At 43.3% G+C, this 14,941-nt stretch overlaps 1 protein-coding gene across 5 annotated transcripts in view; it reads left to right on the top strand.

Moving 5' to 3' along the window:
* celf4 (CUGBP, Elav-like family member 4) overlaps positions 1 to 14,941 on the top strand; it is a 635,318-nt gene that overhangs the window by 250,601 nt on the left and 369,776 nt on the right. The gene's annotated exons all lie outside the window — the stretch shown is intronic.

The raw sequence follows: 14,941 nt of genomic DNA, 5'->3' as shown, positions 1-14,941 counted from the left end.
GTTTCTGAGCTTGGAAAGTGAACAGCTTTGAGATGGAAGCTTTTAGACCACTTTTGCAGCTGTCAAGTAATTCGATAATTCAATGCTGAATCCACTCACGACCTGCTGAGCTGACGTGATCCCCGAGCAGCATATAACCCATGGGGGAACTTGTAAAATTGAAAGGTAAGCTTAAAATAGTATTTAAGTGCCTCTTAACAATCTCTTAATGATCTAAATTATCTCCCCCGCCGCTTGGTATCGGGTCTGTTCAGCGCTGACAGACTCGACATCTGGGAAAGGCGCGTGCAGGCAGGTTGAGAGCGGGTTCCCTACCCACTGTCAAAAAAAATTTTCCCACCCAACCCACTAACCCCCCAAAAAATTCCCCCCTAAATGTAGCAATAAAAAATCTTTCAGTGCTACAACAGTAAAAAGGCAGTCAGCGAAGAGGTGAAAACCATAAAGAGGCAAATGGGCTCAAAAGCAAGTTTGGGCTCAAAAATGTTCTGATTGATTAGTTCCTCCAAGTATTCTCGAGAAAAAGCACAAGCAAGATGCCCATCCCAAACAGAGACGACCCAAGTAAAGTCAAGGACCTGGAGTTTCCACCCGGTTGTGCTGGTTCTTTAAGCGCAATTCGCCTGATATCGCCATAACCGGTGCAATAGATCGCGGAATTTTAAGCGCAAACTGCGTGCAGCGCAACTTGAGTTTCTTTGGGGCTAGTTTAGAAAACATTGCGCTAGAAGCAGGCCCCACCCAAAAAGTTGGCCAGGCCCCCAGGGTGAATGAATCACCATTGGGAGTTTCCGCTAATTGCGCTCATTTGCGAGCCTTTGAGGAGGGTCCAAAAATTAAGCTGATTCTTTTGGGAACAAGGACACTAATAGTTTTAAAAGCTTTTGAATATATATTTTAATTTACTAAGAAACTGACAACTGTTCACCAGTATAACTAGCAAACGGCTCTGTATATTTTTTTTCAGTTATTTAAAATTGGGTTACTCACAGCTGGTGGATTGACACTGATTAAAAATGCTTATTTTTTGTGATTAAACCCATTTCCAGCTGTATTAATCAAAGTGCACCTGGTTATCACTCTTAAATATATCAAGGAATATTTTAAAAATAATATTTTAAAATTACGTATTAAAACACTGCCCAATTGCACTGGATCATGGCCGATTTTGCATTCAGCGATATGCAAATGAGTTTCAGCAGAAACTCAAGCAAAGAAATACTTTTCAAAACTGCTGCAATTTGCACCTGTTTCACTGATTGCGCCTGAAGTGGAAACTCTACCCCACCCAGGACTTTGAAATAAATTAAATTGTAGATAGGCTAACAGACCACAAAGCAAACAAATTCCCAGATGGTATTTAGCCCTTTGTGTCAGCTGTGGCTCAGTTGGTAGCACCCTCGCCTCTGAGTCAGAAGGTTGTGGGTTTAAGTCCCACTCCAGAGACTTGAACACAAAAATTTCAGCTGACACTCCAGTGCAGTACTGAGGGAGTGCTGCTCTGTCGGAGGTGCCGTCTTTCAGATGAGACGTTGAATAATAGAGCCCTAACACCTGTTGAAGGACCTCGTGCTGAAGTAGTCAGCGATGAGCAGGGCAGGTGTCAGGCATGTACAAATCGCACAGTGCTGGGTCTGGGCCTGAACCTGAGTCCAGACTCATTTTTACACCATCATGTATGCAGCTGTGAAACAAGGAAATTCAGATACAGAATCATTATTGGTCAGCTGGCCAATACTGATGATGGCAATCATCTGTGATCACAAGATCATTCCAGATGAGGAAGACCATTCAGCCCATCTAAAGAGGTAGTAAAGTCCCCAATTCAATATTCAACTGTTTCTTAAATGAACCCAGGGATTTAGGCTGCACTATGCTCTCTGGAAGTCTATTCCACATGAATGTCAGCCGTGGCTCAGTGGGTAGCACTCTCGCCTCTGAGTCAGAAGGTTGTGGGTTCTCCAGAGACTTGAGCACAAAAGTTTCAGCTGACACTCCAGTGCAGTGCTGAGGGAGTGCTGCACTGTCAGAGGTGCCGTCTTTCAGATGAGATGTTAAACCGAGGCCCGTCGGCTCTCTCTGGTGGACGTAAAAGATCCCATGGCACTATTTCAAAGAAGTGCAGGGTAGTTATCCCCGGTGTCCTGACCAATATTTATGCCTTAATCAACATCACAAAAAAAACCAGATTATCTGGTCATTATCACATTGCTGTTGTGGGAGTTTACTGTGTGCAATTAGGCTGCCGCGTTTCCTAAATTACAACAGTGGCTACACTTCAAAAAGTAGTTAATTGGCTGTAAAGCGCTTTGGGACGTCCTGAGGTCATGAAAAGCGCTATAGAAATGCAACTCTTTCTTTCTTCTTCCTTTCTGAGAGTCTAGGGAGGAGCTTTGTGAGTCATTGACAATTATTATGAAGGAGTCAATGGTCACCAGGGAAGTACCAGTAGATCAGAAATGTAGTGCACATGTTCTTTCATAATAAACTTGCAGAATCAGCGTGTAATTGGCAAATTAACTTCAATATAGATAAGTGTGAGGTGATACATTTTGGTAGGAAGAATGAGGCCACATACTCCTAGGAAAATGATTGTCTAAATGGGGTGGAGGAGCAGAGGGATCTGAGGGTACAGATACACAAATCACTACATGTAACCACACAGGTTAATAAGGCCATAAAAAGGGCAAACAAAGCATTTCTAGAGGAAATGAATTGAAAAGCAGAAAAGTTATATTAAACTTATATAGCACCTTGGTTAGACCACTCTTGGAATACTGTGACCAGTTCTGGTCTCCATATTATAAAAAGGATATAGAGCCACTGGAGAAGGTGCAAAAAATATTAACTAGGATGTTACCAGAACTGAGAGATTATACCTATCAGGAAAGATTAAACAGATTGAGGCTCTTTTCTCTAGAAAAGAAAAGACTGAGTGGTGACCTGAATACCAAAAGGAGTAGTTGAAGCGACTAGCATAGATGTATTTCAGAGGAAGCTAGATATACGTATGAGGGAGAAAGGAATAGAAGGATATGTTGATGGGCTTAGAGGAAGAGGGGTGGGAGGAGGCTCATGTGGAGCATAAACACCGGCATGGACCTGTTGGGACGAATGGCCTGTTTCTGTGCTGTAAATACTATGTAATATTCAGAAAAGGTACAAGACAGCAACAAACAACTACAGACACATTGGTCTGTCTTCCATTCCATGTAACATAGTGCAATCAATTATCAGGCGTAAACTTCAGGATTATCTGTACAATAATAACCACGGAAACAACAGTCAACAGAGATTTAGAAGGGGATGATTCTGCATGACCAACCTCCTTGACATTTTTTTGAACAAATGACAACCCAAGTGAACTGTGAGAAGCCCTATGACATGACGTGCCTTGACTTTCAAATGGAACTAGACAAAATTTCACACAAAAGGCTATTAGTTAAACTCAAAGTTGTGGAGATTCAGGGTAAACCCTGGGAATGGATAAGAAATTGTCTGAAGGGTAGAAAGCAACAAGTACTCATTAGAGGAGTTAAATCAGAGTGGGGTGTGTGGGAAGTACTGCGTTGGTTGTCACTGGGCTCAGTGTTGGGACCAACGTTCCCGTTAAACTCTGCAGGTCCCACGCAGCCAGTGAGCCGTCTTTTAAATAGAAAAACCGCGCATGCCAGGAATTTTGAATGGCCCACACAGCCTGTTAAAAGGGCCGCACGGACCAAAAACAATTAGAGGGAATATTGGTTGGGACCATCGATGTATCTAATTTGCGTAAATGGCTTGGATTCAGAAACTCAAGTTGTCAAATTTACAGATGATAGCAACTAGAAGGGGCAGTAAAATTGTAGTAGGTAGCTCAGAAATTACAGAATGAGTTGAACAAGATATGTAAGTGGGCAAAACAATGGCAGAAGAAATTTAGTGCAAACAAGTTTTAAGTTTTTTTTCATTCCTGTGATGTGGACGTCGCTGACAAGGCCAGCATTTATTGCTCATCCCTAATTGCCCTTGAGAAGGTGGTGGTGAGCCGCCTTCTTGAACCACTGCAGTCCATGTGGTGAAGGTACTCCCACAGTGCTGTTAGGGAGGGAGTTCCAGGATTTTGATCCAGCAACGATGAAGGAACGGCGATATATTTTCAAGTCAGGATGGTGTGTGACTTGGAGGGGAACTTGGAGGTGATGATGTTCCCATGCACCTGCTGCCCTTGTCCTTCTAGGTGGTAGAGGTCGCGAAGTTGGGAAGTGCTGTTGAAGAAGCCTTGGCAAGTTGCTGCAGTGCATCTTGTAGATGGTACGCCGGTGGTGGAGGGAGTGAATGTTTAAGGTGGTGGATGGGGTGCCAATCAAGCGGGCTGCTTTTTCCTGGATGGTGTCGAGCTTCTGGAGTGTTGTTGAAGCTGCACTCATCCAGGCAAGTGGAGAGTATTCCATCACACTCTTGACTTGTGCCTTGTAGATGATGGAAAGGCTTTGGGGAGTCGGGAGGTGAGACACTCGCCGCAGAATACCCAGCCTCTAACCTGCTCTTGTAGGCACAGTATTTATGCGGCTGGACCAGTTAAGTACAACACATAGGAGGAAAAATAAGCCACAAATATTCCATGAATGGTGTTGAAAAAGATGAGGATAAAGCTGTGGATAAAAGAGACTCAGGAATCTTGACATCCATCCAAAGTGGTGCAGGAATCAACAAAGCCAATAGAATATTGAAATACATTGCCAAAATACAAGTCAGACGAAGGCATGACCAAAATGTAAAGTGCCTTGGCCAGACCACACCTTAAGCATTGTGTCCAGTTCCGGTCGCCAAGACACATGGAAAATATTCTGGTGCTGGAGACAGTGCAGAGAAGAGCTGGAAGTCTGAAATCTCATGTCAAAGTTCTGAGTTATGACTGGAGAAAATTGGGTTTTTCAGCCTGGAAAGGAGGTGTCTGAGAGGTGATCTTAAAGAGGTATATAAGAGAGTTAAGGGAATGGACAAGCTAAAATCCAAAAGATAACTTTAAATTTTGAGAGCAACACAAGAGGTTCAAACTAGTAAAAAGTTCAATTCAGGGTGGTAACTATAATCTTAACCTGCCCAGTGGGAAACTGATGGGATCAGATCGGCGGCCTGTTTTACATGTTACCCAAATTTGCTTTGCAGTGATGGTTTGATCCCATCAGTTTCCCATCGAGCGGGTTAGGTTCAAATTACACACCAGAACTGATATCAGGGAGTTTTTCTTCACGTAAAAAGTGATCAGAAAAAGCAAAAAATGACAGACTTGCATTATATAGTGCCTTTCACAACCACTGGACGTCCCAAAGCATTTTACAGCCAATGAAGTATAGTCACTGTTATAATGTAGGAAACATAGCAGCCAATTTGCACACAGTAAACTCCCATAATGACTATTTTTAGTGATAAATATTGGCCAGGACACCAGGGAGAACTCCCCTGTGCTTCTTCGAAATAATACTGTGGGATCTTTTCCGGCCACCTGAGAGAGCAGACGGGCCTCGGATTAACTTTTATCCAAAATACACCACCTCTGACAGTGCAGCACTCCCGCAGCACTGCACTGAAGCAGCAGCCGAGATTTTTGTGCTCAAATCTCTGGAGTAGGACTTGAACCCACAACCTTCTGACTCAGAGGCGAGAGTGCTACCAACTGAGCCACGGCTGACATTCATGTAGAATAGACTTCCAGAGAGAGTAGTGCAGTCTAAATCCCTGGGTTCATTTAAGAAACAGTTGGATATTGAATTGGGGACTTGATGTGCCTTCAATAACCACAAAACTAGAAGTTATAGACTTAAACAAGTTGGCTTTTAATCACTAAGATCAGAGCTAACATCTCAACGTGCCGACTGGTTCACAGGAATGAGTCATACAGATCCTGGGATCTTTATGTAAGAGAAGTCAGGGGCGGAGCCAAGAGCCAAGACCTGGAACCTTCCAGGTTAGTCAGGAAAGAGGAAGTGAAACTATACACAGTGTGGGGGAGGGTAATATACATGAGTGCAAAACGAATACAGGAAATACAGGATCAAGACAAACAGATTTCATTACAGGACTTTAGGACCTCTTTAGATGGGCTGAATGGTCTTCCTCATCTGGAATGATCTTGTGATCACAGATGATTGCCAACATCAGTATTGGCCAGCTGACCAATAATGATTCTGTACCTGAATTTCCTTGTTTCACAGCTGCAAACATGATGGGGTAAAAATGAGTCTGGACTCGGGTTCAGGCCCAAATCCAGCACTGTGTGATTTGTATGTGCCCAACACCTGCCCTGCTCATCGCTGACTACTTCAGCACGAGGTCCATCAACAGGTGTTAGGGCTCTATTGTTCATGGGGCCCAATGCCTAATTTAGGCGACCGCCCAGGTAAAATTTAACAGTGGAACCAACGCCTGCACAGACCTGATGCCGGCCCTCCTGGTGCTAAATTGGTATGATTTTCACCCATTTTATGCCCAAAAAACAGCCGCAAAGCATATCCTACCCCGATCTAGGCAAAACTTGTCGGGCAGTTATGGTGCCTTTGTTTCTCTCTCCACGGATGCTGCCTGGCCTGCTGAGTGTTTCCAGCATTTTCTGTTGTTTTTTCAGATTTCCAGCATCTGCAGTATTTTGCTATTACTTTAGTTGGCGTTGTTGTTTAATTGGGAAGGATACCTTTTTTTTCTTTCTTTGTGTACTTCGGACTTTAAAGCAAAGATGGGGTATAACTAGGGCCCTGTATCAAGGGGGAAAGAATTTGTGAGTTCAGTGCCCCGCAGTAAATGCCAGGAGGAAATTGGACATGAGTCTAGGTTCGGATCAGTCATGGCCCTGTGGGTGGCGGAGCGGGCCCAGGGGCCATGTAGCCTGGTCCTGCTCCTACTTCTTGTGTTCTAATTCTGTGTTAGATTTCAGGAGATGGTTCTATTCACAGGGATTAGTGGAGACCTCGGGAACAGGCTGCCAGCTAGGAGTCCTTCAAGAGTAAATTGGGCCTGTTCCTGGCTGGGGTGGAGATCACCTCTTACAGAAGGTAAGTACTGCAGGAAATACAGGGACAGAGTGATCTCCTGGACGAGTTTCAATCGCCTAGATGGGTCGGAGAGGAATTTCCCAGATTTTTTATCCCAAATTAGCCATTGGGTTTTTTATCTGGTTTTTCGCCTCTCCCAGGAGATCACATGGGTTCGGGTGGGATGGAGAGTGAAAGTAGATTTGAGGTTAGGATCAGATCAGCCATGATCTTATTGAATGGCGGAGCAGGCTCGAGGGGCCAATTGGCCTACTCCTGCTCCTATTTCTTATGTTCTTATGATGTGCCCGGTGGGAACCCCTGCCTCTAACTCCGCTGAATTTTCTGGGGTAAGAAGAAAACCCCTGATTTCGATTCAGCCATGGGGGTAATTTTAACCTAACCCGCTTGGTGGGAAAATTACAGGATCGAATCGGCCGCCCATTTTACACCCCACCCGGTTTTAATTTCCATTGGCACTGTGCGAAGACCTAGAACTCTGTGCAGAGAATCGATAGGGAGAGTGGGGTAGGATACAGGTGCAACAGCTTGGCTGAGGAAAACCGAGAGCTAATCCAAGCCCAAGATGTCTGAAAAGAGAAGTAATAGTATCTGTGTGAAATTATCACAGCTTTAACTTGAGGCAGGCTTTATATAAGTTGACATGACATGTTGAATAGGATGTGATTGTCTATGACACAATGAGGAAGGGGGGGGTGGTCAACTCTGAATGGATTAGTGACAGCAGGGCACAACAGAAATAGCTCCAAAGGATCAAGTTCGAATTGCTCCCTCTTTCTGAAAGCCATCGTCTCAGATTACCTTTGGAGATTAGTTTTACATATTTTACAGGAAGGAGAAGAGAACAAATCACAATGTTTTAGAAATTAAATCTAACACAGTGAGAAAGAGTTTGGTTCAGTAGGAAACTGAGCTGTCGTGGAATTTATGAGATTTCCCGCAGTGTTCTGGGAAGCTGTCAAATTGCAAAATGCCATAAAATGGTTGTCTGACAAAACCCATTCATGGTGACTAAATGTGGCACCAACCATGCGTAAATACGAATATTTTAATAGGACTGACTGTGTTGAAGATATTACTAGTGACCTTGTCAGAGAAGCACATCTGTAGCTTTTTAGCTGTGTGGGGAAGGTGAGCCACATGCTCGGGTTATTTTAACACTTTGGTGGTAGAAAGAAATAGATCCCGTGCTATCCTTCTGCACTGTGTTATCACCACTGCGCCCTTCATTGACTATGCAAATTTGAAGCACCAATTAAATTAGTGTCGCTTATCTCCGTTATCAGGAAAGAGACAATTATCTTGGTTAAACTCTTCAGTAACTAAGTAGGGCTCGAGTTGTAAAACTGTGGATGCATAATGAATTTGAGATTTTTATCTCTTTTGGCATTTTTATATGCACATTTCAGACTGCCTTGACACTAAAAAAATATTTACTTGTAGTTATTTTATCTATTTCTTGCATATTTTTCTCTCAAGTTTTCCTTTCCAGTTCCCCAGGACTCATACTGGAGCACAGTTCTGGGGCTCCTTCTGCTACCTGGCCCAAGTGACCTTTCTTCATTTGTGAGGCTCAACTTTGAGTGGCAACAAAATCTTCAACCATGATGGGCATCACAGTTGGGCTCGATCCTGCCCTACACGAATGCCCACATTCGTACTTTTCAGTAGAAGTCACTAGTCAGCAATCAGACTTGGGAACCCTGGTTCATTTTCTTCTCCCTAGCACAGAGGTGCTGAGGCCAATTGTAATGCCCCTACCATCCTCTGACTTTGAGATTGGCTAATATAGCAGAGGTTGGGCCTCAAACCTGGGAACTCCCAGTTCTGTGTTGTTCAGTACCACACCTGATGCTGCATTGATCCACTAAGCAGTTTAACATTAGTTTCCGACATGTCTTTACAGAGCTACCTCTGTGTTTTGGGTCGAGGGCCATGTAGGAATATTTGGTGATAAAGCACCCTGTGCAAGACATTTCAAAAATATATGCTTGAGAAATGATTCAAGGATGATTTCGATCCTCTGTTTCTACCATAAAGACATGTCCATTCTCATTCCTGTCACATGGTGCCATTGTAACTGTCAGCAACTACAGGGACTCTCAGTAAGCATCTTTGATTTAAGCTTAAATTTTCAAATACAAAATAAATGGAATATATTATAAATAACAGCTGGCTGGGATCATGTTACACTTACAAGGCTGTCTCACAACCTTGGGGTTCAAATGGCTTTATAAATCATGCCAGGTTTATGACCTCATCTAAATCTCTTGATTGTGTTCCAGTCCTTTAGCACACTCCAGGGTAACCATTATTTTCGATCAGAGGTGAGTGCTAATAAGCTTGTTTGTCTTAGGTTAAAAAAAACTTTTAACAAAGTAAAGAATGAATTTTGAACTCAACAATCTCTTGTAGCCAACAGAAATACATTTTCCATTCATGCCATCCTGCCATATTTTTTAAAAGCTTCTCATTGCCAATTGATGTGTGCTACAGATTCCCATCAAAATATGGAAAATGGAGCAGCAGAGACATCTAGGGATACACAGATTTTTAAAAGCGGGATTGTTTGGTGGAAAAAGTCCTAAAAAGGGCAACCGGGATTTTGATTTGGACATTGAATCCAAAAGCAAGGAGGTGATGGTGAATCTGTACAAGGCATTAGTTAGGTCACAGTTGGAGTGTTATAAGCTGTTTTTGAGCACCTAATTATAGAAAGGATGAAAAAGGTGTAGAAATACAGGGATAATAGGATATATGTATAGTGGGATACATAACCTTCCCTGCTCTATACCAATCTAGATTTAAGGTGGGGCATCTAAAAGAAATGTTCAAAATTATGAAAAGGTAAATAGTGAATGATTGTTTCCATGATATAAATGTAAGTTTGGTGAATCAGTATCAAAGGGGCACAAGTATAACGAGGCAGGTTAGAAGGATTTTTTGTATGCAAATGATTATTAGAATATGGAAGGCACTATGACAAGGAACGATTACAATATTTGGGAGGGAATTAGATACACACTTGAAAAAGTGAAATATTAAAGCTAAAGGGAACAGACAGCTAAATGGGACTAGGGTAGTCCCAGTAGGGAGGCTATCACTGGCTGAGGCACAATGGACTGAATGGCCTCCTTCTATACCAAAGTTTTGATGATTCTATGTAGCCAAATATTTAGGGCCAGATTTTCAGTGTGCCGTGAGGCGGGCTTTCAGGCGTGCGGGGGGCAAAAATCCTGAATTTGGGGGTCCCAACACCATCCCGCCCAAAACCCGCCTCCATGTAAGTTTCAAGGGAGGCGGGTACCCGCCCCGCACTGGGACCCGCCGACCCGAGGCGGGAAGGGATTAGTGCCAATTAACTGCCTGTTAACAGGTAGTTAACAGGCAGATTTTAGCCTAATCCCTATTTTGAGAGGTGTCGTATGGGATTCCCGACGGCTCCAAACCACGCCAGGTTAGAGCAGGTGGGCCGTTGGGTTGAAGGACTTGGAGGGGTCGCGATGTCGGTGTTCAGGTGAGTGATGGGTGCATGAGTGCAAAGGTAAGTGTGTTTGGTGTGTCTAAAGTGTGTAAAGAAGTTTTACTTACCTGTACTTACCTTAACAGCCTTTCTTCCTCTAGGCTGCGGGAGTCCATCACTCAGCCGGAACTGAAAGCTGAACGGTTGCGAACTGTCAAGAGTGACAGCCTTCAGCTTTCAGTGCCGGTGAGAGTTCTAACTGAGTCTGCGTAAAAGGACTCAGGTTAGAAGTCAGACTGTCAGTGTTTGACAGCTTCAAACAGCTGTGAAACACTGATATTTCATCTGTCAAAACCTCTTGACAGATGAAATTTCAGTCTGTGACGTCACCTGTTGCCAGGTGGCCCTTAATTGGCCTGCTGAGCCCGCTGGGTGGGCTCAACAAGGTCAATCAAGGGAAAATCGCGTCGATTGGCCGGACGTCGATGGAGGCGGGACTAAAACCCGAAAGTTGTAGTCCCGCCTCCTTCCCGACAGCTTAAGGAAAATCCAGCCCTTAGCGTTCCTGAGAGTGCAAATTGTGCGTGGCGTGTGGAAAAAAATCATCTTGCAGGCCTTTGTTGATTCAGTGCTTTCTATGAAGGCCCAGCATTGAGCCTCAACAGGAACAGAGATGGGAGACAACTGACACTGTAGCCCTGCTCTATATGTGTTCCCATCTAGTGAGGCCCCATGCCGGGAGTACGGAATCATTCAATTTGCTCTATGATGACTGCCTCACAAGGATGAAATGGAAGCTGCTAATGCTAAAAAAAAGGCAACATGACTGTATAGGGAGTGGGCACAGTGACAAATTTTAGTTTTCTTCCTGGTCTCAGTGTAGTCCAAAGACATGCAAACCAATGGGTTGAGGAAAATGTTATACTCCAAATAGTCCACTCTCCCCAAAATCACAGAGATACAGTGTGATTGTTAGTCTTTTGCACAACAAGAATTTTAAGCACTTAAGACAACACTTCACCTTTATACCAGGCGGAGTGGTGGTGCTACTGTTGCATCTTTTTCTTTTACTTTTTCTTCTGTATCAATCCAAAAATTCTGCACAGGATTCCAGCACCCAAACTTCATATATTATTTCTCCTGCTATGGAACTCTTCACCAGGCACTCATCTGGAACTCTAAGTCCTGTACGAAGAGGTTAAATGCAGGCTGGTAATTGGTCACAGGAAATCTGCACCCAAAAATTGCAGGGCAGTTGTGAGTACAATTAGGAAATTCATCAAATTTTATTGGAAGGTAATTTGCTTTATCTCTACACAAAAAATGTTTAAAATATTCTGTCCAGTGCATCTGATAGATAAGTTCTCAAGGGGTAAATTTATGAGCTCATGATGTTGGCCACTAAAATAATTGGTTGGAAAATTGTGGGCAGAGAGATAACAAGTGGGCGAGGCTCCCCATCAGCAGTCTGGACTCGTAAAACTACCCCTTAATTCTCAGCAGCGTTCAGCGTTATTGCTCCTACCAGCAAGGTTAGCTGGCACTGTACAGCTGATCCATCAGTTGATCTGCCGGCCTAGAGCTTCACCACACACCCACACCACACATGACTGCTGGACATGGCTTGGATTCCAGATTAGTTGGCGGGGGGGCGGGGGGTGGTGGAGAACATTAGTAAATGATCCCCTTTTACATAAAACATTTAATTTTCAATCTGTTTTGATTGAATGGATTACTATAGCCATTAGCTACAGGGGTGTGTGCTAAAGTCAACAGGTGCTCATCTCCGGCAAACCCTTCAGGAACTCCTGATCAGTACTGTGCAGGCTGGCATTGGGTTGACTGAGAATGGCAACTGGATAGTTATCATTGTTCCCTCTGTTAATCCTCTATCTTGGGCGTTTGACCACTTTTCCCTGCCTATGTCCCCACCTTGAACTGTTGAATGGTCCAGTTGTGCTCAGCTTCCTCTCTCCCTTCCTCTCAGGCATAGCATCAATGCCGCACCTCCAGCTCAAGCTCTGCTTCCGCACTACTACTGAGGCCCACATTGAGTACTCCAGCTCTGCTCCACTCATTCTTTACCACTAAGACCCAGCCCAGTGCTCAAGCTCTAATATGTCCCTTGTGGAATTTTTAGAACCGACTCCATAATCCACCACTTTCCACAGATTCAGGCCCTTGCTGCCTCCCATTGTTCTTCCAGCTCTGAACCCTCTGCTCCTACTTCTTCAGCCCCAAGACTCACTTTCAAAGTTGGAGGCACTGCTTCAAACCAGGAGGAAGAGTTTGAAGTGCAAAGACAAATTCTGCCAATTTCAGGTCCTACAGATCAGCTACGAGTGATTAGAACAGAGAAGTAGCAGGAACAGAGTTTAGGAAATTAGCTGATAGTCTCAGTCTGTGTCAGGACTGGTCAATAAAACTGAAGGCTGCAACAGTACCACACAGTGTCTTCAAGCTGGATGCTGACAATGCTCCCTTGGGCCCCAAACTCAAATAAGCCAGTATCACAGTTCCCACACTGCCTCTAACCCCGAGGCTCTGCTTTGAATTCCCCTGCTCCAGCTTTAAGCCTTGGGACAGATCTCCCTCCCAGGACAATCCCACACTAAGTCAATCAAGGAACTTGCATGAGATCCATATAGGTGCAGAATAGTAAAAATATAGATGAGAAACTGAAGGACAAACCTGCATAATGAGTAAAAAAATGGAGTCAGGAACAAGCATAGATAACAGCAAAAAAAAGTGTATGAGAGGCAGACAGTGAGAGAAATAAATGGAAGACAAATTGAAAAAACACACAGAGCCCAGAGAAAGAATTAGACTTGGAGTGAGAGAAAAATAGAGCCAGGAAAAGAGGCACAAAATTTACTTTCATTTCTGTCTATAAGTAACACCATGGTAGATCAATGAATATTATTTATATCCATTGAGAAATCAGTTTGAACGGTCACAAGAAACCATTTCAAAATGACCTGACAGTTATGACATCACAGCAATATGCATGGCTGCAAACCTGCTTTGTCCTCTTCATCCAAATTAAATTCTAAATCAAATCAGGAGGTTCCAGCCAAGCAGGCTGCAGCATTGTCTGGTGCAAGTACAGCTTTAATATTTTGACCATGGAATATCTTTCAACCATATGACTGCCAGAGTTAGAAATCACACTGCCTTTGCATTTAAAAGAAGACCTCGCACCTCTGCAGCAATCTCATCTCAATCCAGGCACTTCAAAAATTAAAAAATGATGCTGTATTTACGAGATGTTTTTTCTAAAAGGCAGATGGAGCTTGGTGATGACCTATAGCACATCAGTGAATGCAAGATGTGCCTGCAATAACTAAGATAGTACGAGTAATTATGATGTTGATACAACCAGTCATATCTTTGTTTATAGGCAGTGTGTCATCTTTCAGATGGGAAAGCTCAAATGATTGAGCCAGAAACCCACTGCCTGTTAAAATCCAGCCCAGAAGTGCTATCGCTCCTTACATTATCTATATTATGCAAATACTTAGACTCCTTCAAACTAGGTAATGGTTCTAGGACGGTGTTCTGGATCATTCCCATCCCCACCCAGGGTTCAGAAAAGCCCATACAGCCCAGAGAAATGGAAAATACAGTGAGTGTCAATTAATGGGGAAAAGGCTAATGGGTATTGTGTTTTACGGGATAGATCTACTTAGACACTAATTTAATTGTTGACCCGAATGTGTTTAAATCAATACTGATGAAGTTTGCTTAGTGGAGATGATCTGATAAATGGGATTATCTCATTGCAACAAGGACAACACAATTCGCAGGCTTCAAGTGCTTTATCTGTCAGGTAACGGGACATTTCTCTCAACGCGTGTCATGCATACAATTCCCAAGATACCACCAATACTCTAACTCGGCCACAACTAAATAAGCCACGCAGAATTAGAAATAAAACCAACATATGAACCATGAATAAAGGTCAAGAAGCTTTCCTAAACTTCAGAAGAAGATGCATGTTTGTCACTGCAGCAAACCCTGTCAAAACTCACATTTTCCCAACGCACCTTATTAAAATGCTCCAGCCATCATGGAAAATTCGATGCACTTTCTTTTTCTGTCCTCCTTTTAAAGTTTAAATGTTACACCGCACCAGCCCTGTCAGTGAAGAAGGCAGCTGATTTCCGCAATACTACTGTGTCAAGATCATGACTAAACTGCCTTAAAAATAGTGACTATCATGACACGACTGGGCTATGTAAAAAATAATTCAGGAAAGGTTTGATTTTTGACAGGTGTAAAATACCACTTTATGTGAGCTGACAAAATACTGGTGTCTTTTAAAATCGATCTTCTTTCCTTTCAAAATGTAAGGTTTGATTTGCACTACAATTGCAGAAACACTGTGATGTGTTGTGTAAATCCAAGGTCAGGACCAACCTGACTCCAGAGCAAAGCAAAGTGAGGG

Source organism: Somniosus microcephalus, chromosome 2 (genome assembly GCF_052327205.1).
Source record: "Somniosus microcephalus isolate GS21.2 chromosome 2, FLI_Smic_1.0, whole genome shotgun sequence".
NCBI classification, from domain to species: Eukaryota; Metazoa; Chordata; class Chondrichthyes; order Squaliformes; family Somniosidae; genus Somniosus; species Somniosus microcephalus.
This window is presented reverse-complemented; position numbering and strand designations above follow the sequence as displayed.